Source organism: Salmo salar, chromosome ssa21, assembly GCF_905237065.1.
Source record: "Salmo salar chromosome ssa21, Ssal_v3.1, whole genome shotgun sequence".
In the NCBI taxonomy this organism is placed as follows: domain Eukaryota; kingdom Metazoa; phylum Chordata; class Actinopteri; order Salmoniformes; family Salmonidae; genus Salmo; species Salmo salar.
In genome coordinates, this window is record NC_059462.1 from 37,290,383 (window position 1) to 37,315,160 (window position 24,778).

Here is a 24,778-nt window from a genome sequence, read left to right on the forward strand (position 1 = left end):
TCTTTGCTTGACATAATGGGAAAATCAAAAGAAATCAGCCAAGTCTTCAGAAAAAAATGGTTGACCTCCACAAGTCTGGTTCATCCTTGGGAGCAATTTCCAAATGCGTGAAGGTACCACGTTCATCTGTACAAACAATAGTACTCAAGTATAAACACAATGGGACCACGCAGCCGTCATACTGCTCAGGAAGGAGACGTGTTCTGTCTCCTAGAGATGAACGTACTTTTGTGCGAAAAGTGCAAATCAATCCCAAAACAGCAAAGTACCTTGTGGAGACACTGGAGGAAACAGGTACAAAAGTATCTATACCACAGTAAAACGAGTCCTATATTGACAAAACCTGAAAGGCTGCTCAGCAAGGAAGAAGCCCCTGCTCCAAAATCACCATAAAAAAGCCAGACTACGGTTTGCAACTGCATGTGGGGACAAAGATTGTACTTTTTGGAGAAATGTCCTCTGGTGTGATGAAACAAAAATAGAACTGTTTGGCCATAATGACAATCGTTATGTTTGGAGGAAAAAGGGGGAGGCTTGCAAGCCGAAGAACAGCATTGCAACCATGAAGCACGGGGGTGGCAGCATCATGTTGTGGGGGTGCTTTGCTGCACGAGGTACTGGTGCATTCACAAAATAGATGGCATCAGGGGAAAATTATGTGGATATATTGTAGCAACATCTCAAGACATCAGTCAGGAAGTTAAAGCTTGGTCACAAATGGGTCTTCCAAATGGACAATGACCCCAAGCATACTTCCAAAGTTGTGGCAAAATGGCTCAAGGACAACAAAGTCAAGGTATTGGAGTGGCAATCACAAAGCCCAGACCTCAATCCTACAGAAAATTTGTGGGCAGAACTGAAAAAGAATGTGCGAGAAAGGAGGCCTACAAACCTGACTCAGTTACACCAGCTCTGTCAGGAAGAATGGGCCAAAATTCACCCAACTTATTGTGGGAAGCTTGTGGAAGGCTACCCGAAACATTTGACCCAAGTTAAACAATTTAAAGGCAATGCTACCAAATACTAATTGAGTGTATGTAAACTTCTGACCAACTGGGAATGTGAAGAAAGAAATAAAAGCTGAAATAAATAATTATCTCTACTATTATTCCGACATTTTACATATTTTAAAATAAAGTGTTGATCCTAACTGATCTAAGACAGGGAATGTTTACTAGGATTAAATGTCAGGAATTGTGAAAAACTGAGTTTAAATGTATTTGGCTAAGGGGTATGTAAACTTCCGACTTCAACTGTATATGCCACTTAGCAGACGCTTTAATCCAAGACATCATTTATATATTTTTTTACATATGGGTGGTCCCAGGAATCCAACACACTATCCTGGCATAGCAAGAGCATAGCAAGAGCCATAGTCTACCAACTGAGGTACAGAGGACCATGGCCACCTACATTGGCTGTGGGCTGTACCGTACTAGAGCTGTGGGCTGTACCGTACTATAGCTGTGGGCTGTACCCTACTATAGCTGTGAGTTGTACCCTACTATAGCTGTGGGCTGTGCCGTACTATAGCTGTGGGCTATGCCGTACTATAGCTGTGGGCTGTGCCCTATTATAGCTGTGGGCTGTGCCATACTATAGCTGTGGGCTGTGTCATACTATATCTGTGGGCTGTGTCATACTATATCTGTGGGCTGTGTCATACTATATCTGTGGGCTGTGTCATACTATATATGTGGGCTGTCATACTATATCTGTGGGCTGTCATACTATATCTGTGGGCTGTGTCATACTATATCTGTGGGCTGTGTCATACTATATCTGTGGGCTGTCATACTATATCTGTGGGCTGTCATACTATATCTGTGGGCTGTCATACTATATCTGTGGGCTGTGTCATACTATATCTGTGGGCTGTGTCATACTATTTCTGTGGGCTGTGTCATACTAAAGCTGTGGACTGTGTCATAATATATCTGTGGGCTGTGTCATACTATATCTGTGGGCTGCGTCATACTATATCTGTGGGCTATATCTGTGGGCTGTCTCATACTATATATGTGGGCTGTGTCATACAATAACTGTGGATTGGCACCATAGTATGTGGTGTGCCCTGCATTGTTATGTTATGAACACATTGTATTGTAATGCAGATTTATCACAACAGGAGGTGAAGGGAACCTGAGGGTGCTAGAAGATTTGGAAACCAACAGGTAGTGCAGACCATCACACATGGAGACGAGAGGGAACAGAACATCACCCGCTATAGGGCTAAGAGTTAGTGTGTTTATCAGTGTTATAGGACGGTCCGGCATACTAACACAAAGGTAATCAGTATGCAAATCATTATATTATGGTGTTATTGATTAGATAAAAGGAGGTACTGAATGAGAGAGCGAGAGAAAGAGTGAGAAAGAGAGCGAAAGAGAAATGCATATATCATACAGAATGCTGATAAAGGAGGCTTAGGTAGAAGTAACTGAATATCCTGAATATCCATGGACTACTAGCTAAGTCGTAGTCCTGGAAGAGAGAACAGAACAGAAGAGAACAGAATAGTGCAGATTCAGTAGATTAAGTGGGATTTCTTCTTCCCTCCCTCAATCCTCCCTCCCAACGCTTGCCTAGGCGTTTGTGAGTGGAAATGTGCCGGGCAGCGGAACAAAACCCTCACTTCAGTCTCTGAGACGTGCCCAGCTTTGAAATTGAGTCCTTCAATCCTCAAAAGAGGTGAGGAGGGGAACGAGGAAAGAGAGGGAGAGTGAAGGACAACACACACAGAGAGAGAGAGAGAGAGAGAGAGAGAGAGGTAGGTAGGTAGGTAGGTAGGTAGGTAGGTAGGTAGGTAGGTAGGTAGGTAGGTAGGTAGGTAGGTAGGTAGGTAGGTAGGTAGGTAGGTAGGTAGGTAGGTAGGTAGGTAGGTAGGTAGGTAGGTAGGTAGGTAGGTAGGTAGGTAGTGAGAGAGAGGGTAGTGAAGGAGAACACAGAGGGAGAGAGAGTGAGACAGAGAGGGGTAGGTAGGGAGAGGGAGAGGGAGTGAAGGAGAAAGAGATAACAGAAGAGAAATGGAGAGCAGCCGTGGCGGGGTACATAGCAGGAGGAGGAGAGCAGTCAAGTGGATCGGAAAGGGTCCCTGTATATTTTCATGCATAATTAAAACTCCACCTGTTCAGAGAGAAAGGGGAGAGAGAGAGCGAGAGAGAGAGAGAGAGATGGTCAGAGAGAGAGAGTGGTAAGGTTGTAATGGTGGGTAGACTGAACACATGTTAGCATGATTACCTCTTCATACGTATTGAGCTGCTTGTGTTTGTGTGTGTGTCCATGCCTGTGTGTTGGAGCGCATATACAAATCATATTGTACAACCAGAAGGAGACCAATATAAACATGCAAAGTGTCTCAAAATATTGCCCAAATAATATTTACCATACATATCACCCTTATAAATATAGTATCTGTGAAATAGGTTCAACATTTTGACATGCTATCCCTGTCGTTGTCTTTCATCAATGTAAATCAGAGATGGGCAAATGACAGCCAGTAGACCCGCGGATCAATTTCCAAAAACTCAGTCGGGGTTTCAACTTACTGTTAAGAGCTAGAATAGTAGAATACACCAGGTGACATTTCTACATTCCGTTGTACATCAGCAGCTTTCCTCTTGTTATGTCAGTCACTATCAGTCACTTAATTAGCCCATGTCAGCTAAAACATTTTGGATTCATAAATTAGTCTAGCCAGAAACCTAAACTTGTAGTAATCATGGTGGAATTACCAATCGGAGCGTCCCCATTGATTCTGTTAGTCACTCTCACTCAGATATCATATTAAAAACTGAAAACATTTCTCACCACCCAATGGCAAAATGACCAGATATTCATTAAGATTTAGCAATTTTATAACTAATTTATCTCCACCCCATGGAAAATGGGTAGAATAAAAGGGCCGGCTCTGACTGCATATGTTAGTATGGATGTGGTTATGCTGACCTACGAGCCACTGCTGCGGCTCAAATATTTTGTGGCCCCCACCCCCATTAAAGTTACACATCCCTGATGTAAATAATGAGCCGTATGGACTACGCTCTGTATGTCACCACCTCTCAAAGTTCCATGACTACATTGGGTGAACATATTGATTTGGTCTCTGGTGAGATCCTGTATAGAGATCTACTGTATCTCTTTGTGGTTGATACTGTGGGGGTGTTTACTGAATCTACCATAAAACAAACCCTTCTAAATGAATAAAGAGATACAGGGTTACCTCACTCCCTAACTGTTATCCCACACATACTCATTTCACCTTGCCTCACGTAACTTTATGCATGTCATGTCTCTGAAGAGTTGTGTGTATCAACAGATATTTTAACTATAGTTTAAATGTGGCACTTTGATTGGAAGTCCAACTCCCACAGGGGCCCCATAAAGGGCCCATGGGCTGGGCGGTGACATCACATGGCATTCCCATTCCCACAGTGCATTGCTCCAGGATGTGTGTTAGCGTGTAAGCTCCCACCCTCCACTACCTAGTGTCTTTGGAGCTCACTTCAAATACGGGAGGGAGCCAGTTCAAACACCCTGTAGCCGGCTGCTTGCCTTTCATCTAACCTACAGATTGGGGTGTGTTTCTTCCATACTTCATTTATCTCTTTAACAGGAAGATGATGATGTTTTTGTTTTCTCAGCTTTAGCGCCACGGGCTGCTGGAAATGGTTTCTTAGGTGACATCACCGAATGGTGTTTAGTTTAACACACTTAGGGAACAATGTATTGGTATCTGAAGTGTTAATTCCTCTTCTGTGCCCTACAGTTCATACTCAGTACACTATTTGGGTTGTTTCTAGGATCTCTCTGATAACATGTATCTGACTGTCTTTAGGGATTTCACATCCCATTCATGAGAGTTGAATTACAGTTTACATCTCCATATTATGCCATGTTATTACCACTTTATTCTGTGCTATAATGTAAAGTGCAACCAGAATGTCGGAGTAGGAGTATCAGAATCAGTCTTATGTGTATAAAGCAGTTGATTCTGTCTCCATACAGTACTATACAAGTCCTGCTTGGTGACTTTGAGAAGTCACAGTGAAGTCACGGTGCTCATAGTGAGTGTCACGCAGGCAGCGTCTGGATGTGTTGTTGTGTTTGACAGTGATGGTTTGTGACAGCGCGGCACTCTCTTGTCAGCCTCAATGATGAGCTACCCCCGCAAGGTACGTACATCACCATCACCACAACAAAACTCCATGACACTCGAAACACAGTGGAAGACCTGAATGAGAGAGGATAGACAGACTGAAATGGGAAATAAGTTACCACATACCATACATATGTGTGTAAGAAAACACAAAATCAAATCCAATGTTATTTGTCACATGCTTCCTAAACAATAGGTGAAGACTAACAGTGAAATGGTTACTCCTGGGTCCTTTTCCAACAATGCAGAATTAAAGATAAAGATAATAAAAAAACATAGAAATAGTGACCTGAGGAATAAATACACAGTGAATAACGAATAACAATAACCAGTAAAAATAACATGGCTGTATACAGGGAGTACCAGTACCTGTCAACGTGCAGCGGTATGAGGTAATTGAGGTAGTTATGTACATATAGGTAAGGGTAAAGTGACTAGTCAACAGGATAGATAATAGACTGAGCTGCAGTGTGTGTGTGTGTGTGTGTGTGTGTGTGTGTGTGTGTGTGTGTGTGTGTGTGTGTGTGTGTGTGTGTGTGTGTGTGTGTGTGTGTGTGTGTGTGTGTGTGTGTGTGTGTGTGTGTGTGTGTCTGGGTGTGGCGTCAGTATGCATGTGTGTGCATGTTATGTGCGTGTGGGCGTATGTAGTGTGTGGGTGTGTATGTGTGTGTTGGGGTGTCAGTGTAAGTATGTGTGAATGTGTGGTAGAGCCCAGTGTGTGTGCATAGTGTCAGTTCGAGAGAATAAGTGCAAAAAAGGGTAAATGTAGATAGTCCGGGTAGCCATTTGATTAGCTATTTAGCAGTCTTATTTAGCAGTATAATGGTTTGCGGGTAGAAGCTGTTCAGGGTCCTGTTGATTCCAGACTTGGTGCACTGGCTGGAGTGTTACAATTTTTTTTGGTCTTTCCTCTGAAATCACCTGGTATAGAGGTCCTGGATGGCAGGGAGTTCGGCCCCAGTGATGTACTGGCCCTTACTCACCACCCTCTGTAGTGCCTTGTGGTTGGGTGCCTTGCAATTTCCGTACCAAGTGGTGATGCAGCCAATCAAGCTGCTCTGAATGGTGCCACTGTGTAACTTTTTGAGGACATGAGGGCCTATCCCAAATATGTTCAGCCTCCTGAGGAGGAATAGCTGTTGTCGTGCTCTCTTCACAACTGTGTTGGTGTGTCTGCTCCATGTTAATTCCTTAGTGATGTTATGCGATTGTAGCCTGTGTAAAGTTCTTATTCACATAGGCTACGGAAGGTGAGATCACACAGTCGTCTGGAACATCTGGTGCTCTCATGCATGGTTCAGTGTTGCTTGAACAGTGATTGTGTGTGTATTATCTTGGTTTCTTTCTTCTTGGTTTTCACTCTGATCTCTCTCATCCACCCAAAGACAGGTGCATGTCATAACCACTATACGTACAATCTACCTGCAGGCTACCAAACATAAGGTCATATTTCAACAGGAAACAATTCTTAGAAAACAACTGGGGCATAGTCTCATACAAAAGGTCAGGCTTTGGATGGTCAACTAACATTAACACAGGGGGGTAGATGTCTGTGTATACAGGAGACCACATGAGAGCCAACACATATTTTTAGGTCTCAGATAAGAAATGAAAGTAAATCAGCTGTGCCTCAATGCTTTTCTCTTGTCTAAAACTGAGGCATTTGTTCTCAATTACATTTTTCAACTCAACATTTCTCACTAAGGATGGTTATGTCAGTACAGGGGCAGACAGACATAAATGCTGCTACAGAGCGTGATTGTGTGTGTCAGCGTTTCTTAATGAAGTCTTTGTGTTTGTTTAGGAGGCAACAACATCTGATAACCATCTGGCTCCTCTGAAAACTCATAGACTAACATGATCTTGACTCGCTTAATGTTGTGAAACACACTTTCTGAATCTCTGAGTGTGTATGTGTGCACATGTGTGCGTACGTGTCTGTGCATATGCATGTGTGTGTGTGTGTGTGTGTGTGTGTGTGTGTGTGTGTGTGTGTGTGTGTGTGTGTGTGTGTGTGTGTGTGTGTGAGCTTGCATGCATTTGTGTGTACGTGTGTATGCATACCCTTATGCAGAGATAAGCATGGGAAACACTGGATACACTGATTAACTAAACACAAAGATCTCCACTTCATCAAAGTAGTCTTCAGACAAATTAAGTATTTTCTGCATGGTGGCATATAAGATGTGATCTACACAAAACACAATTAGAGTGAGGAAATGAGACAAGGCTCTCCACAGGACTTCATGGCTGTGGGTCTATAGATCTGCATCCCAAATGGAACCCCTTTTCCTTTATAGTGCACTATATAGGGCCCTGGTTAAAGTAGTGCACTATAGAGGGAATAGGGTTTCATCTGGGTCTATAGATCCCAGGGCAGAAGGAAAGGAGAAAGTGTTGCCAGCCATGCTGAGTTGCACTCCTCAGGGGTGTGTGTGTGTGCGCGTGTGCGTGTGTGTGTGTGTGTGTGCGTGCGTGAGTGCATGCGTGAGTGTGTGCGTATTAGGGACGGCAGAGAGAGAGACTACACTAGAAGGCTGGAATCAGGGAGGTGGTCCCAGCAGATGCTGTCTCCTTTCATCCTCTTCTCTCCGGAGTAGGGGATGAGAAGGGAGGAGATAAAAGGAGGGGAGAGAAAGAAGGACATGGGGGCTGTTAAAGACCTGTGCCTCAAACGAACGTGCCCGCCACACACACACTCCTTATGACTCACACATGCATTCCCACACCTCTAAATCTGGGTAAGCGGCTTGATTTAAGTAACAGGGAGAATGAAGAGATCGTTGTCGCTCTGCTTGACTTCTGGCTTTCATCCTCTCTGCTACACTGTTAGCCTGGTGGGCAGAGACAGAGGCTACACCCTAAATGGCACTACTTTTGACCAGGGCCTATAAAAAGTTGGCTTGTTGTCACACCCTGATCTGTTTCAACTGTCTTATGCTTGTCTCCACCTCCCTCTAGGTGTCTCCCATTTTCCCCATTATCCCCTGTGCATTTATACATGCGTTTTCTGTTTGTCTGTTGCCAGTTCGTCCTACCAGCGTGTTCCCGTGTTTCCCGTGCTCTAGTTGTTGTTTTTCTTAGTCTTCCCAGTTCTGACCTTTCTGCCTGTCCTGACCCTGATCCTGCCGTCCTGTACCTGCCTGACTCTGATTTGGATTAAGAATCTTTGCCTGCCTTGACCTACCATTTGCCTGCTGTCTTGTACCTGCCTGACTCTCATTTGGATTACGACCTTTTGCCTGCTCCTTGTCCTTTAATAAACTCTGAGACTCGTACTATTCACCTCCTGTGTCTGCATCCCGGTCTTAGCCCGAGTCCTGATAGTATGAACTGGCCATGACTGACTCAGTAGACTCGGAACAGCACCGCAACGCTGTCTCCTCCTCCATGACCGTGCCTTCAATACATTGCTGGAGCAATTCCGCGGATTGCCTGTTAGGCAGCCAGCCACTACAGTAACCTCCCAGGCCCTCAGTAACCTTGCTGTCAGCAGCGCGTATCTCCAGCCACCCCGGCTTCCTGAGAGCCCCACTTACCTCCTCCGGAATGCTTCGCTGGAGATTCAAGAACCTGTGTGTTTCTCTCCCAGTCCTCCCTCATCTTCGAGCTACAGTCCTCGTTCTTTCCCTCGGACCGCTCGAAGATAGCGCACCTTATAACGCTGATGTCCGGGAGGGCTCTCGCCAGGGCTACTACGGTGTGGGAACAACAATCTGCTGTATGTTGCAGTCTAGAGGAGTTTGTGGCGGAGGTGAAAAAGTTTATTGTTTCTCCATTGTCCAGGAGAGAGGCTGCTTGGAAGATAGTCCTGCTTTGTCAAGACTCCCGCAGTGTGGCAGACTATGAAGTTGATTTACGCACGTTGGCTCAGATGATACGAAAGAGAGGTTGAACAGGCTAGTAATAGTGGTTGCAATAATTTCGGCAGATCATTTTAGTAAGAGAGGGTGCAGATTGTCTAGCCCGGCTGATTTGTAGGGGTCCAGATTTTGCAGCTCTTTCAGAACATCAGCTATCTGGATTTGGGTGAAGGAGAAGTGGGGGAGGTTTGGAGAGTTGCTGTGGGGAGCGCAGGGCTGTTGACCGGGGTAGGGGTAGCCAGGTGGAAAGCATGGCCAGTTGTAGAAAAATTCTTATTGAAATTCTCAATTATTGTGGATTTATCGGTAGTGACAGTGTTTCCTAGGCTCAGTGCAGTGGGCAGCTGGGAGGAGGTGCTCTTATTCTCCATGGACTTTACAGTGTCCCAGAACTTTTTTGAGTTTGTACTACAGGATGCAAATTTCTGTTTGAAAAAGCTAGCCTTAGCTTTCCTAACTGCCTGTGTATATTGGTTCCTGACTTCCCTGAAAAGTTGCATATCACGGGGGCTATTCGATGCTAATGCAGAACGCCACAGGATGTTTTTGTGCTGGTCAAGGGCAGACAGGTCTGGAGTGAACCAAGGGCTAGTTCTACATTTTTGGAATGGAGCATGCTTATTTATTAAGATGGTGAGGAAGGCACATTTAAAGAATAACCAGGCATCTTCTACTGAGGGGATGAGGTCAATGTCATTCCCTGTGGCTCAGTTGGTAGAGCATGGTGTTTGCAATGCCAGGGTTGAGGGTTCGATTCCCACGGGGGGCCAGTACAAAAACAAAAAAAAAATCCATGAAATGTATGTATTCACTACTGTAAGTCACTCTGGATAAGAGTGTCTGCTAAATGACATAAATGTAAATATCCCGGCCAGGTCGATTAGAAAGGCCTGCTCTCTGAAGTGTTTTAGAGAGCGTTTGACAGTGATGAAAGGTGGTCGTTTGACTGCAGACCCATTACGGATGCAGGCAATGAGGCAGTAATCGCTGAGATCTTGGTTGAAAACAGCAGAGGTGTATTTGGAGGGCGAATTAGTTAGGATGATATCTATGAGGGTGCCCGTGTTTACGATTTGGGGTTGTACCTGGTAGGTTCATTGATAATTTGTGTGAGACTGAGGGCATCAAGGTTAGATTGTAGGATGGGCGGGGTGTTAACCTGTTGGGGCTACAGGTTAGCAATGAACCCCGAGCCGGGATTGCTAACAAGGCTGGAAATTCAAAACATCAAAAATCTAATAATTTCAATTTCTCAAACAATCAACTATTTTACACAATTTAAATGATAAACATCTCCTTAATCTAACCACATTGTTCGATTTTCAAAGAGGCTTTACGGCAAAAGCATAAAGTTAGATTATGTTAGGACAGTACATAGCCACAAAAGTACAAACATCCATTTTCAATTCAAGGTCAGGCGTCACCAAAAGCAGAAACCAGCTTGAATTATGCACTAACTTTTGTCAATCTCCATCAGATGACACTCCTAGGACATTATGTTATACAATACATGCATTTTTTGTTCCATCAAGTTCATATTTATATCCAAAAACAGCATTTTACAGTAGCGTGAAATTCAGATTTTTTTCTTCTCTGAAATGCTTCCGGTGAACATAACAAAATTACTATTCGACAACATTGGTAAATTATAATATTGTCATTCAAAGAATAATATATTATCATCTCGTAATTGCTACCGAATGGCCAGATCTCAAAATAACTTTACTGGGAAATCACATTTTGCAATAAACGGGGTGCTATGCTAAGAACAACAGGCTATGCTATACAGTTAGCATCATCTAAAATCGATAATAACATTGTAAATACCCCCTTACCTTTGATTATCTCCATCAGAAGGCAGGATCCCAGGTCCGGAAGGCATTCCAGGTCCGGAACAAATGTGGTTTCTTTTGACAAAGTTCATAATTTATGTCCAAATAACACCAAGTACTTAGCGTTCATTATGCTCCCACAAAACGTGGTTGGGGTAAAATCACGCCGAAAAGCTAAAAAAACCTAGTAAATAATCTATTTATGTTCGTTCAAACATGTCAAATGTTGTTTAGCATTAATCTTTTGGTCCATTTTTAACGTTAAACATCAGTAATATTTTCACACAACCTATCCTATGTCTAGATAAAAAATGATGACAAACTCACGTTTCTCAGATTTATGCGCAGGCGCAAAAAAATGAAGTGATGACATGTCAACTTCCTTGGATTCTAATTTGCTCTCTGTTTATCATAGACGCTTCAAACAACTTTATAAAGATCGTTGACATCTAGTGGAAGCCGTAGGTGTTGCGAAATGAATCCTTTCTCACTATGGTATCTATAAAACAATGACACTAAATAGTACAGTCACAAAATTCACATTTTTTTGGATCTATTTTTCACAGGTTTTTGCCTGCAATATGAGTTTTGTTATACTTACAGACACCATTCAAACTGTTTTAGAAAATTCAGAGTGTTTTCTATCCGAATGTGTTAATAATATGCATATCCTAGCTTCTGAGTTGGTGTAGGAGGCAGTTAAAAATGGGCACATATTTTTTTCAAAATGTCTCAATACTGCCCCCGAGCCCCAACAGGTTTTAAGCATGTCCCAGTTTAGGTCACCTAGCCCATCCAATCTACCTCATCCCCATACTGTATTTATTTATCTTTCTCCTTTGCACCCCAGTATCTCTACTTGCACATTCATCTTCTGCACATCTACCATTCCAGTGTTTAATTGCTATATTGTAATTACTTTGCCACCATGACCTATTTATTGCCTTAACCTACCTCATTTGCACTCACTGTATATAGACTTTTTGTTTTCTTTTGTTCTACTGTATTATTGACTGTATGTTTTGTTTATTCCATATGTAACTCTGTGTTGTTGTAGGTGTCGAATTGCTATGCTTTATCTTGGCCAGGTCGCAGTTGCAAATGAGAACTTGTTCTCAACTAGCCTACCTGGTTAAATAAAGGTGAAATAAATAAAATAAAAAGAAGATAGATGGAAGGCAATCAATTCACATATGGTGTCCAGGGCACAGCTGGGGGCAGAGGGTGGTCTATAGCAAGCGGCAACGGTGAGACACTTGTTTCTGGAAAGGTGCATTTTTAGAAGTAGACAAAGTTATGGTAGGAAGAGAGTACATTGGAGGTAAACCTAGGCATTGAGTAATGATGAGAGAGATATAGTCTCTAGAGACGTTTAAACCAGGTGATGTCATCGCATATGTGGGAGGTGGAACAACATGGTTGGTTAAGGCATATTTAGCAGGGATAAAGGCTCTACAGTGAAATAAGACAGTAATCACTAACCAGAACAGTAATGGACAAGGCATATTGATATTAGGGAGAGGCATGCGTAGCCAAGTGATTGTATGGGTCCAGTGAGTGGTTGGGCTGGCTGGGGACACGGCGATTCAGACAGTTAGCAGGCCGGGGCTAGCAAGCTAGCAGTTAGCAGGCCGCCGCTAGCAAGCTAGCAGTTAGCAGGCCGGGGCTAGTGAGCTAGCATAAGGGCCTTAGAGGGATGTCGCGATGAAGGAAAGTCTGTTTTTGCCTCCTCGTGCGCTGACGTCGATAGACCAGTCGTGGAATTAGTAGGGTTCCAAGAAGCAGAGGGGTCCAAGTCCAATTGGCAAAATGGGTATAGTGGTCCAAGAAATAGATCAGCTAACAGTCCAATATGCTATAGATAGCTAGCAGACCGTGGTTAGCAGAATGGGCCTACAAGGGATGTCGCGCCTGAGGGGACAGTTTGGTTCCTCGGGCAGATTATGTCGGTATTCCAGTCGTGAAGGATCGACAGGGTTCCGTGCCCCGTACCGGCAGTAGAAGGGGTCCAGATATTGTAGCCAAGGAGTGGGCTTCAGGAGTAGCCCAGGAGCCCTAGTCGGGAGATGGGTCTAGCGTGGGCTAGCTCCAGGCTAGTTGGTGCTTGCTCCAGGACAGAAACGTTAGCAGAAACAATATCAACCCACGGTCTTCCCTGAGCAAGAGGAAGAGGTCAGCATACCCTCATCCCAGATGCTTGTCCGCCGCTGTCACCATACCTGGAAGAGAGCCAGTCCGCTCTTCTCAAGACCACCTCTAGGTATCGACAACAGGCGAACCGCCACCGGACCCTGGCTCCCCGATATTGTGTCAGGCATAGGTTATGGCTTTCTACTCGGGATCTGCCCCTCCGGGTGGAGTCCCTCTGTTTTATCAGTCCATTCCCTATCTGTAATATTCTTATCTCCTCTGCTGTTCGTCTTCTGTTGCCCCGCACCCTTCGTATACATCCCACTTTCATGTGTCTAGGATTGTGTCTAGGATTAATCCTCTGTCTCACAGCCCTCTGTCTCCTGTTTCCATTTTCCCCATTATCCCTAGTGCATTTATACCTGAGTTTTCTGATTGTCTGTTGCCAGTTTGCCTTGTCCCGTCAAGTCCTACCAGCATGTTCCTGTGTTTCCTGTGCTATAGTTTTTGTTTTCCTTAGTCTTCCCAGTTCTGACCTTTCTGCCTGTCCTGACCCTGATCCTGCCTGCCATCCTATACTTGCCTGACTCTGATTTGGATTACAACCCTTTGACTGCCTTGACTTACCTTTTGCCTGCCCCTTCTACAATAAGAAACTCTGAGACTCGTACTATCCACCTACTGTGTCTGCATCTTCGTCTTAGCCTGAGTCCTGATATTAGTCCTCATTAAAGTCCAGTAGATCACTTCACTATTCCCTTTTTGTTTACAAAGCTCTACTACACAAGCTTCTGACTTCCCTAACTTCGTTGTTAAATTATAAAAACATACTAAACCCGTTTCACAGGGTTGGTTAACTCTTGATGATCCTCAGGTCTCCACAGAACTAGGCAAATCCACTTTTAGTTTTAATGCACCTCATTGCTGGAACCAACTATAAAATACATTACAATCAGATGTTCTATTGCTGCTCGGGCAATTCAAAATATTGATTGGGGACCTTCGTACTGAGGAATGTAACTGTTTTTTCTTGAATATTTGAATTGTGCTGTATTTTACTTTGTTTTACATTGTGTCCTATTTACATAGATTTTGTCTTATGAATTGTATATGCAGGGCTCCCTTGTGAACGAAACCCTGGCCTTAGTGGTGACTCTCTGTTTAAATAAAGGAACACATTTTATAAAAATAAACATTTGTTTTTGAGTAACTCAAGTTGAAGACCGACTGAGGAACTGCAGGCTAACATTAGTAACTAAATTATCCTTATAACTTCCTCTGTGTGTGATTAAAGAATAATCGGTTCAAGGACATGCATCAGGTGTATTAAAAGCTCCGATTGGTACCATTGACCACGAAGATTGCCATTTTTCCATTCACTATAATGAGGGATCCTGTTTTCTTCTAACAATGCCTGCAGTACTGTGGTTGGTCTTGAACCTCTGTGGCTTCAATGAGAGGGGGCAGTCGTTATCCCTTGGCTGGCACACACACAGGAACGCACACATGCATGCACACACGCACAAACACACACACACACACACGCACACACACACACACACACACACACACACACACACACACACACACACACACACACACACACACACACACACACACACACACACACACACACACACACACACACACACACACACACGAAAGTGCAAAGACACACACACATGCAGGCAGGTACGCACACACAACAAGCACGCAAGTACACAGGTACACACGCACGCAGGAACGCACACACACACACAAACACTGTCTGTGCTGTTGAGTGAAGTTTGTGCATGTCTCCCTCTCCTCCTGTAACGCAGCTCAGCGACAGTCTATCATCAATGCAGTTCAAATCCAGAAGGTTTAATGTAACACACGATAGACAAAGAGGCCCCTGTTTAAAGCCAACCTTACTTATAGTGTTTACACCGACTGCTTCTAGCCATGCCTGGTACTGAGACCAGATATACCCCCCCCCCTCTTTCTCTCTCTTCTCTCCAAATTGAGCTGAAAACCTTCGGTCATCAAAGCCGACTTCTACCAGGGAGACAGGAAATAAATGGCTGTGCACTCACTGTATGATATCAAAGGCATTTGTATGGGAACCACGGGCATATTTCTCCTATTACTCTGCTGCTGCATCCCTTGAGTTATAGGTAATAGTTGGTCTAGTGGTATGAGGTTATACTCAACTCAACAGAAGGAGACCAAATGGTGCTCAGAAAAGGCTTAGTGTAAACCAGGAACCAGTGGATATGATGCCTAACTACTACAATAACACTGACATCAACGGACAACTAAGGGCACACTGAGTTCAATAGGGGATATTCTATTTGTATAGGTGGTCAATAATGGAGAACAGACAAAGGACTGAGTGAGAGAGATGAAAGGGAGGGTAAGAGAGATGGAAGAGAAAAAGAGGGTGAGAGAGATGGAGAGGTAAAGGTAGAGAAAAATAAATGGAGAGGTAGAGTGGCACTCTTGCTCTTCTCCTCCACGTGGGACTGTGACTCCATCATTGCAGTGGTAATGAGCGGACTCCTGTAGGAATTCTCCAAATGGAGTAATTTATAATTGATTCAGTGCATTAATTACTGTGGCGGTTAGGCCCGTGTCATGGTTAATATTACGCTGATCTGATGAGGACGAGACCATCCGTCCGCTGAGGGAGGGATCGTTTGGGTGAACTGCAATTATTCAATTACGCCATTGCACTGCCATTACACTTTCAGCTGTAGAGTCTTAATCTGACCGTAATCACCTTCTCAACGCACACACAGGATTGTGGGATAGGGTGGATGCCAGCTGAAGTTCAAGCTCATAGTACAGCAGAGCAGGTAGTCCATGGTCTATGGTGGTCTCACTGTTTATCAGGCCTGACCCTGTACCCTGAAAACAGGCCAGTTGTCTCCTTATCCATCTTTCTTTCATGACTGGACTTTTTGTCTCCAGCACCTGATAGTAAGTGGATGTGCGTACACTATTTCTGAACCTACTGACTCCATAACCCCTACAGAAGAAAATCAGTGGAGATCAGAGACACTACAAAGCACATGATCATTCAGAAACAGTATCTAATATGTTGCTGTTCCAAATCATGTTAATAGATGAAGTAACAGAGGTGTTTTCCTGAAACCTGAAGACTTGCGTTGGCTCCCAAGGCTTTAGCTCAGTGTGCTAAGACAGCCCCCTGTCATGCCCCAGTCTGTCACAAATACATAGTTCTTCTTGAAGAAGATGAAAGGTCAGACAACAATAATCAGAAACCCTTGTCACATGTACCTGTATGCAATTTAACAGGTATCTACGTGTGTTATTTTGATATGTTAATGCTATTCACCATGTCATCTGATAACGCTGGACCAGCGACGCAGCCAGCTGTCAAAAACATAAATATTGTTGACTTTCAATGACTGCAAGGTTGTGAAGTATGTGATGCGGGGAGCCGGGCCCCGAGGGTGAGACTCTCCACATCGGCGAAACATAAAGCCGTAATTTCAGAGTCACTTAGCACTGATTGTGTCTGAATGGATTTTCCCTGAAGATATCAACAATAAGATCGCCTCTAATAAATCCACTTATGAAACGGACGGTGGAGGATGGTGTGGTGATTTTGAGAAGAGGGCCAGGCCGCCTCTGAAACAAAACGCTGAGAGAAGAGAGAGGAGGCATTGTCCTGAACTCTCCCTGTGGTCCTCCTGAGGACAATGACAAGCTGAAAGCTGTACTCTGAACAATATTTAACACATATAATAGCCTTACCAATAATGACAAAAAGAGTGGCAATTCTACACAAATAAACTGCAATCTGATCATTTTATAAAAATTAACACTCAGGACATTTGTGAGCCTTTTGAAACAAGTACATATTGTTGGAGCTTTTCCAAACAGCTTAGTGTGACAGGCAATGTGTTGACCTCTACTTGAAATGATGATATTAAATATATTTCCAGCCCCCTAAGATCTTCCAGCTCCCTTGTAGTTTGTCATCTCTGGGGAATTACAGATCACCTTGTAAAGAAGATGATGATAAAAAACTATCTTCTGACAACAACAGTATTGCCAATGAAAACCTGACTCATATCCACGTCAACACAAAATCAAACCACTCCAAAATATTCCTCATGGAGGTGAGATAACATAGCAGAATGTCTTTCTACTTCTGACCTCACACTTCATTTTGATTGCTCCTCCAACAATAACAAGCTTTTCTTTTCTATTCCTTGAGTCTCAAACCAAGAATACCTTTTCCTCTAATCTCTCCATCTATCCCGATTACAGTTGGTCCTCCATTAGCTCTGCAACAAGCCCACATGTGCACGGCTGGCACACTCCACAGCAGGAAGATATTATGAGCAATTTTAAGCACCTGAATCCTCATTCCTGCAGCACAACAAAAGGAACAAATATGTTTTCCTTTCTTGATTGCTTTTTAGATGGCAGAATAAGGTCATCTGCCGAAAGACTCAGCTGTGACTAAACTGGTAAGTGGTGTTGAAGGACAAATAGGGGCGATTCTTCCCTATCGTCTAAGGAAATCCCAATACCCCAGGGAGGTGAAATGGACATTGCCATGCGCAGGGTGCCGTGTTTCGGAATTAAAGTTAAACGGGTGTCCTGACTCTCTGTGGTCATTAAAAATCCCATGTCACTTACAGCAAGAGTAGGGGTCTTAACCCTGGTATCCTGGCCAAATTCCCTACCTGGCCCCTTTCAATCATGGCCATCTAATTATCCCCATGATTCCTAATTGGTAAACAGTGCTTTCATAAAGTATTCACACCCTTTGACTTTTTCTAAATTTAATCAATTTAAAGTTGACAATACCCCATAATGTCAAAGTGGAAATATGTTTATTTTTTATTAATAATTAAAAATGAATAGCTGAAATGTCTTAAGTCAATAAGTATTCAACCCCCTTGTTATGACAAGCCTAAATAAGTTCAGGAGTAAAAATGTGCTTAACAAGTCACATAACAAGCTGCACGGACTCACCCTGTATGCAATAATAGAGTTTAACATGATAATTGAATTACTACCACATCTCTGAACTCCACACATACAATTACATTATCTGTAAGGTTCCTCAGTCGAGCTGTGAATTTCAAACACAGATTAAACCACAAAGACCAGGGAGGTTTTCCAATGCCTCGCAAAGAAGTTCATCTATTGGTAGATGGGTAAAAATAAAGAAAAACAGACATTGAATATCCCTTTGAGCATGGTGAAGTTATTAATATCACTTTGGATGGCGTATCAATACACCCAGTCACTACAAAGATACAGGCATCCTTTCTAACTCAGCTTCCAGATAGGAAGGAAACAGCTCAGTGATTTCACCATGAGGCCAATGGTGACATTAAAACAGCTAAAGAGTTTAATGGCCGTGATAGGAAAAAATTGAGGATGGATCAAGAACATTGTAGTTACTCCACAATACTAATGTAATTGACAGAATGAAAAGAAGGAAGCCTCTACAGAATAAATATTTTAAAACATGCATCCTGTTTGCAACAAGGCACTAAAGTAATATTGCAAAAAATGTGTCAAAGCAATTAACTTTTTTTCCCTCAATACAAAGTGTTATGTTTGGGGCAAATCTAATACAACACATCACCAAACTATTTACATTGACCCCCCACTCCATTTGTTTTGTACACTGCTGCTACTCGCTGTTTATTATCTTTCCATAGTCACTTCACCCCTACCTACATGTACAAATTTCCTCAACTAACCTCGACCCCCGCACACTGACTCGGTATTGGTACCCCCTGTATATGGCCTCGTGATTGTTATTTTATTGTGTTACTCTTTATTATTTTTTACTTTAGTCTATTTGGTAAATATTTTCTTAACTCTTCTTGAACTGCACTGTTGGTTGAGGGCTTGTAAGTAAGCATTTCACGGTAAGGTCTACACTTGTTGTATTCGGCGCATGTGACAAATAAAGTTTGATTTGATTTGCTGAGTACCACTTTCCATATTTTCAAGCATAATAGTGGCTGCATCATGTTATGGGTATGCTTGTAATCGTTAAGGACTGGGGAGTTTTACAGGATAAAAAAACAAAACGGAATGGAGCTAAGCACAGGTAAAGTCCTAGAGGAAAACCTGGTTTAGTCTGTTTTTCACCAGACACTGGGAGACAAATTCACCTTTCAGCAGGACAATAACCTAAAACACATGGCCAAACCTACACTGAAATTGCTTACCAAGAAGACAGTGAATGTTCCTGAGTGGCTGAGTTACGGTTTTGACTTAAATCTACTTGAAAATCTATGGCAAGACCTGAAAATGTTTGTCTAGCAATGATCAACAACCAATTGGACATATATTCATGAATTTAGAAAATAATATTAGGAAAATGTTGCACAATCCAGCTGTGGAAAGCTGAGACTTACCTGGAAAGACTCACAGCTGTAATTGCTGCCAAAAGTGTTTCTACAAAATATTGACTCAGGGGTGTGAATACTTATGTAAATGAGATATTTCTGCATTTCATTTTCAATAATTTTGTAACATTTTGTAAAAAAAGGTTTTCACTTTGTCATTATGGTATATTGTGTGTAAATGGGTGAGAAAAAAAAAACATATATTTAATGCATTTTGAATTCAGGCTGTAAGACAAGAAAATGTGGAATAAGTCAAGGGGCATGAATACTTTCTGAAGGCAGTGTATATCACTCCTCACCTCTCCTCCATGATAGCTGTGGTGTGTGGTGAGCATTCTGGCACAAAATGGTTGCTGTGCATCACCGAAGTGGGTGCTACACGTTGGTGATGGAAGAGGTGAGTTTCCCCCCCTTACTATGTAGAGCTTTTTGAGCACCTGCTGTAGGTGGGAAGGCACTACACTACCGTTCAAAAGTTTGGGGTCACTTAGAAATGTCCTTGTTTTTGAAAGAAAAGCACATTTTTTGGTTCTAAGTCTAGGGAAGTCTTTTTATTTTTATTGGCTATATTTGCTTTACTCTGGACAGTGAAATTAGTGAGCAGAGTTTTCTAAATATCATTGGATGTTGCATGGACTGGCTCCGAGTGTACATCAGAAACACATATTCTTCTCTTGTATCAACTACATTGACTTTAGATTTGTACAGTGGGGTGATGTTGCACAGACTGCCTTTGAGTGCAGGACGCTTGGCCTGCAGAAAGAACTTGTTCCGATTGGCTTAATTTGCTTAACATTTGGACACGGGGAGAAAGTGACAATGCTTTGTGAAAATATTTGGTGCCGGAGTGCCGTAGATTATCTTTGGTGGTCGCACAGACAGCCTCTGAGTTGCAAGCCGCATAGTGGCAGTAGCTAATTAGATGTCTAATCCAGAGTGTCTTTCCCTCCAGTGACACTTTCATGTCTGGTGTAAAATCAAGCTGAGCTACGGGCCAGGCCACAGCGCTACATCTTTAGTCTCCGTTAGCATCAAAGAGAGCTTGTTAGCCTGCATCCCAAATGGCGTCCTATTCCTTACATAGGGCATTACTTCTGGCCAGAGTTCATGGGCTGCCATAGGGTGCCATTTGGGACTCAAACAGGTTGTTAGGCTGGGTACCTCCAGGGGAGCCGCAGCTAGAGCCCAGGCCAGGTCACACTTAATGGCCGTAACAGCATTATTAGCTAATAAATGTTGATAGCCCTCACTGGTCTATAAATTTAGGAGGGCAGGCAGGGCAGCAGAAGCAGTGGACGCTTCGCTTGTCGACACGCTGTCCGGATTTTTCTCTCCAAGTCACAAACAGCAGAAGTAGGTGGTGGCATTACACAGGACAGCGATGAAGGGGTTGGGTTTGGAGCGTGTTGAAGTGACAGTCCACTGGCCTTGAGTATGGACGACCACAAACAATGATTTTATTGATGCATTTGTGTTTTACTTGGTCAAAACAAACTTAATTTAATAAAAAATGTAGCCTGTTATGACACCAGCCTAAGGGGAAAGCCTTCATGTCATACCAGAAGAATACACCATGAGCATCACTCACGAAGACAGAGCAAGAATGAGGCAACTTGGCTCTACAGAAAATAAATTAATAACAAGTGGGGACAGATGAAGAAATCAGATCGATGACTGATCCAGTTGGCTGCCGTGTCCTGGTGCAGACAGAAGCAGCGAAGCAGTGCACAGAGCCTACGGAGTTGACATTGGCACACAACCCATTCTCTCTCTCTCTCTCTCTCTCTAACTATGTTTAATTAAGATGCTCAAGTTTTAGTGCAGAATTAGAGTGCTGCATCGATTTGGTTGTCAGCAGTGCAAACTATGCCATCTCCTTTATACACATGACTCACAACCCATTCTCTTTCTCTCTCTGTCTAACAATGTTTAATTAAGGTGCTCATGTTTCAGTGCAGAATTAGAGTGCTGCATTGATTTGGTTGTCAGCAGTGCAAACTATGCCATCTCCTTTATACACATGACTCACAACTCAATATAAACTGATCTAATAAACTGATGAAACATATTTTGTGATAAATTCAATTACCAAATGTAAATTCCTCCCCAAAATCCAAATAATCAAATACTACCTACTGATGCAATTCACTGCAAATTAATAATTATTTAACCTTCAAAAATAATATATTTTAAATGTAAAGTTTTAATATCACATGCACGAGTACAGTGAAAGGCCTTTCTTGCAAACTCCAAACCCACCGACATTAATCAATATCAATGTCGCAAAAATTTAACAAAAGGTAGAACAGAAAGAAAATAAATTAAAATAAGAAATAAGGAGAACGAGAAAGTAAGAAACTTTCCTCAAGCTCTGTCAGGTTGCATGGATAGCGTTGCTGCACAGCTATTTTCAAGATGTTAGATCCGGTTTAAATCCAGGCTCTGGCTGGGCCACTCAAGGACATTCAGAGACTTGTCCTGAAGCCACTACTACAGTGTCTTGGCTGTGTGCTTAGGGTCGTTGTCCTGTTGGAAGGTGAACCTTCACCCCAGTCTCAGGTCCAGAGAGCTCTGGAGCAGGTTATCATCAAGGATCTCTCTGTACTTTTCTCCATTCATCTTTGCCTCGATCCTGACTAGTCTCCCAGTCACTGCCACCGTAAAACATCCCCACAGCATGATTCTGCCACCACCATGCTTCACTGCAGGGATGGTCACAGGTTTCCTCCAGACGTGACACTTGGCATTCAGGCCAAATAGTTCAATCATGGTTTCATCAGACCAGAGAATCTTGTTTCTCATGGTCTTGAGAGTCTTTAGGTGCCTTTTGGCTAACTCAGAGCGGACTGTCATATACCTTTTACTGAGGAGCGGCTTCCATCTGGCCACTCTACCATAAAGGCCTGATTGGTGGAGTGCTGCAGAGATGGTTGTCCTTCTGGAAGGTTCTCCCATCTCCACAGAGGAACTCTAGATCTCTGTCAGAGTGACCATCGGTTTCTTGGTCACCTCCCTGACCAAGGCCCTTCTCCCCCGATTGCTCAGTTTGGCCAGGCAGCCAGCTCTAGGAAGAGTTTTGGTGGTTCCAAACTTCTTCCATTTAATAATAATGGCCACTGTGTTTGACACAATCCTGTCTTGGTGCTCTATGGACAATTCCTTCAACCTCATGGCTTGGTTTTTGCTCTGACATGCACTGTCAACTGTGGGACCTTATATAGACAGGTGTTTCCTTTCCAAATCATGTCCAATCAACTGAATTTACACAGCTGGACTCCAATCAATTTGTAGAAACATCTCAAAGATGATCAATGGAAACAGAATACACCTGAGCTCAATTTCGAGACTCATAGCAAAGGGTCTGAATGGTACTTATGTAAATAAGGTATTTCTGTTTTATATTTTTAATACATTTCCCAGAATTTCGAAAAACCTGTTTTTGCTTTGTCATTATGGGGTATTGTGTGTAGATTTCAGAGGATTTTTCTTTGTATTTAATCAATTTTAGATTAAGGCTGTAACATAACAAAATGTAGAAAAAGTCAAGGAGTCAGTTCCAATAGCATATTTTCGATTTGCAGGGGTACTGGAGTCATAGAGGTAGATATGTATAGGAGTAAGTTGAATAGGCATCAGGATATATGATAAAACAGAGTTGCAGCAGCGTAATGATGATTGTATATGAGTGTGTGTACGTGTGTGTAGAGTAAGCATAAATGTGTGTGCATGATATGTGTGTTGGAGTGTCAGTGAGTGTGCATAGAGACAGTGAAAAAATGAAAATCATTTTAAGGGTCAACTCAGATAGCCATTCTGTTAGCTATTTTGCAGACTTATGGCTTGGGGATAAAAGCTGTTCAGGAGCCTGCTGGTGTCAGACTTAATGCACCGGTAACTCTTGCCATGCGGAAGCATAGAGAACAGTCTATGGCTTGGATGGCTGGAGTCTTTACTGAATATTCGGGCCATCCTTCCACACTGCCTGATATAGAGGTGCTGGATGGCAAGGAGCTCGGCACCGGCGATGTACTGGGCTGTCCACACCACCCTCTGTAGCACCATGCGATCGAGGGTGGTGCTGTTGCCATACCAAGCACTGATGCAGTCAGTCAAGATGCTTTCAATGGTGCAGCTGTATACATTTTTGAAGATTTGAGGACCCATGCCAAACCTTTTCATCTTCCTGAGGAGTAAGAGGCGCTGTTGTGCTTTCTTCACAACGGAATGCATGAGTGGACCATTTTAAGCCCTTAGTGATTTAGACACGAAGGAACTTCAAGCTCTTGACCCGCTCTAATGCAGTCCCGTCGATGTAGTCCACGATGTAGTCCGTCATGTAGTCCACGATGTAGTCCGTCTTGTCGTCCACGATCAGTTCCTTGATCTTATTAACAATGACGGAGTTGTTGTCTCGGCACCACACTGCAAGGTCACTGATCCCCTCCCTGTAGGCTGTCTCATCGTCACCAGTGATCAGGCCTACCACCGTTGTGTCGTCAGAAAACTTGATGATGGCGTTAGAGTCATCCGTGGCCACACAGTCATGGGTGAACAAGGAGGTCAGGAGTGGACTCCCCGTGTTGAGGGTCAGTGTTGCAGATTTGATGTTGCCTACCCTCACCTCTTAGTTCCTTGGAAGTTGTGGGAACGTACGTTTTTGATTTCCCATTGGTTCTGAGAATGAAGCCATAAGTTTATTGACCATTAAACTGAACATTTTCTAAACGTTCTAAGAACGGAAGTGAAAATGTTGCCTCTTCTGGTAATGTATATTTTTAGGTTGCTTGGAGGTTCTGAGAATGTTTTTCAATGATTCCCTGAAAGTTTTGCTGGGAGTTTATATTAACGTTCTGAGAATGGAAATTATAGGTTATTTGAAGGTAACTAACCTGTCTGGGAACGCTTGCGTCCCAACCTAGTCAACTGCCAGTGGAATCGCGTCGCGCGAAATACAAATACCTCATAAATGCTATAACTTCAATTTCTCAAACATATGACTATTTTACACCATTTTATAGATACACCTCTCCTGAATCGAACCACGTTGTCCGATTTCAAAAAGGCTTTACAGCAAAAGCAAAACATTAGATTATGTTAGGAGAGTACCCTGCCAAAAAAATCACACTGCCATTTTCAAAGCAACTAGCATGCATCACAACTACCCAAAACACAGCTAAATGCAGCACTAACCTTTGACAATCTTCATCAGATGACACTCCTAGGACATCATGTTATACAATACATGCATTTTTTGTTCGATAAAGTTCATATTTATATATAATATATAAAAACAGCATTTTACATCGGCGCGCGTTTCCCTCAAATGCTTCCGGTGGAGCAGCGCTACAATTTACAAAATTACTATTCGAAAACATTGTTAAAATGTAATATTGTCATTCAAAT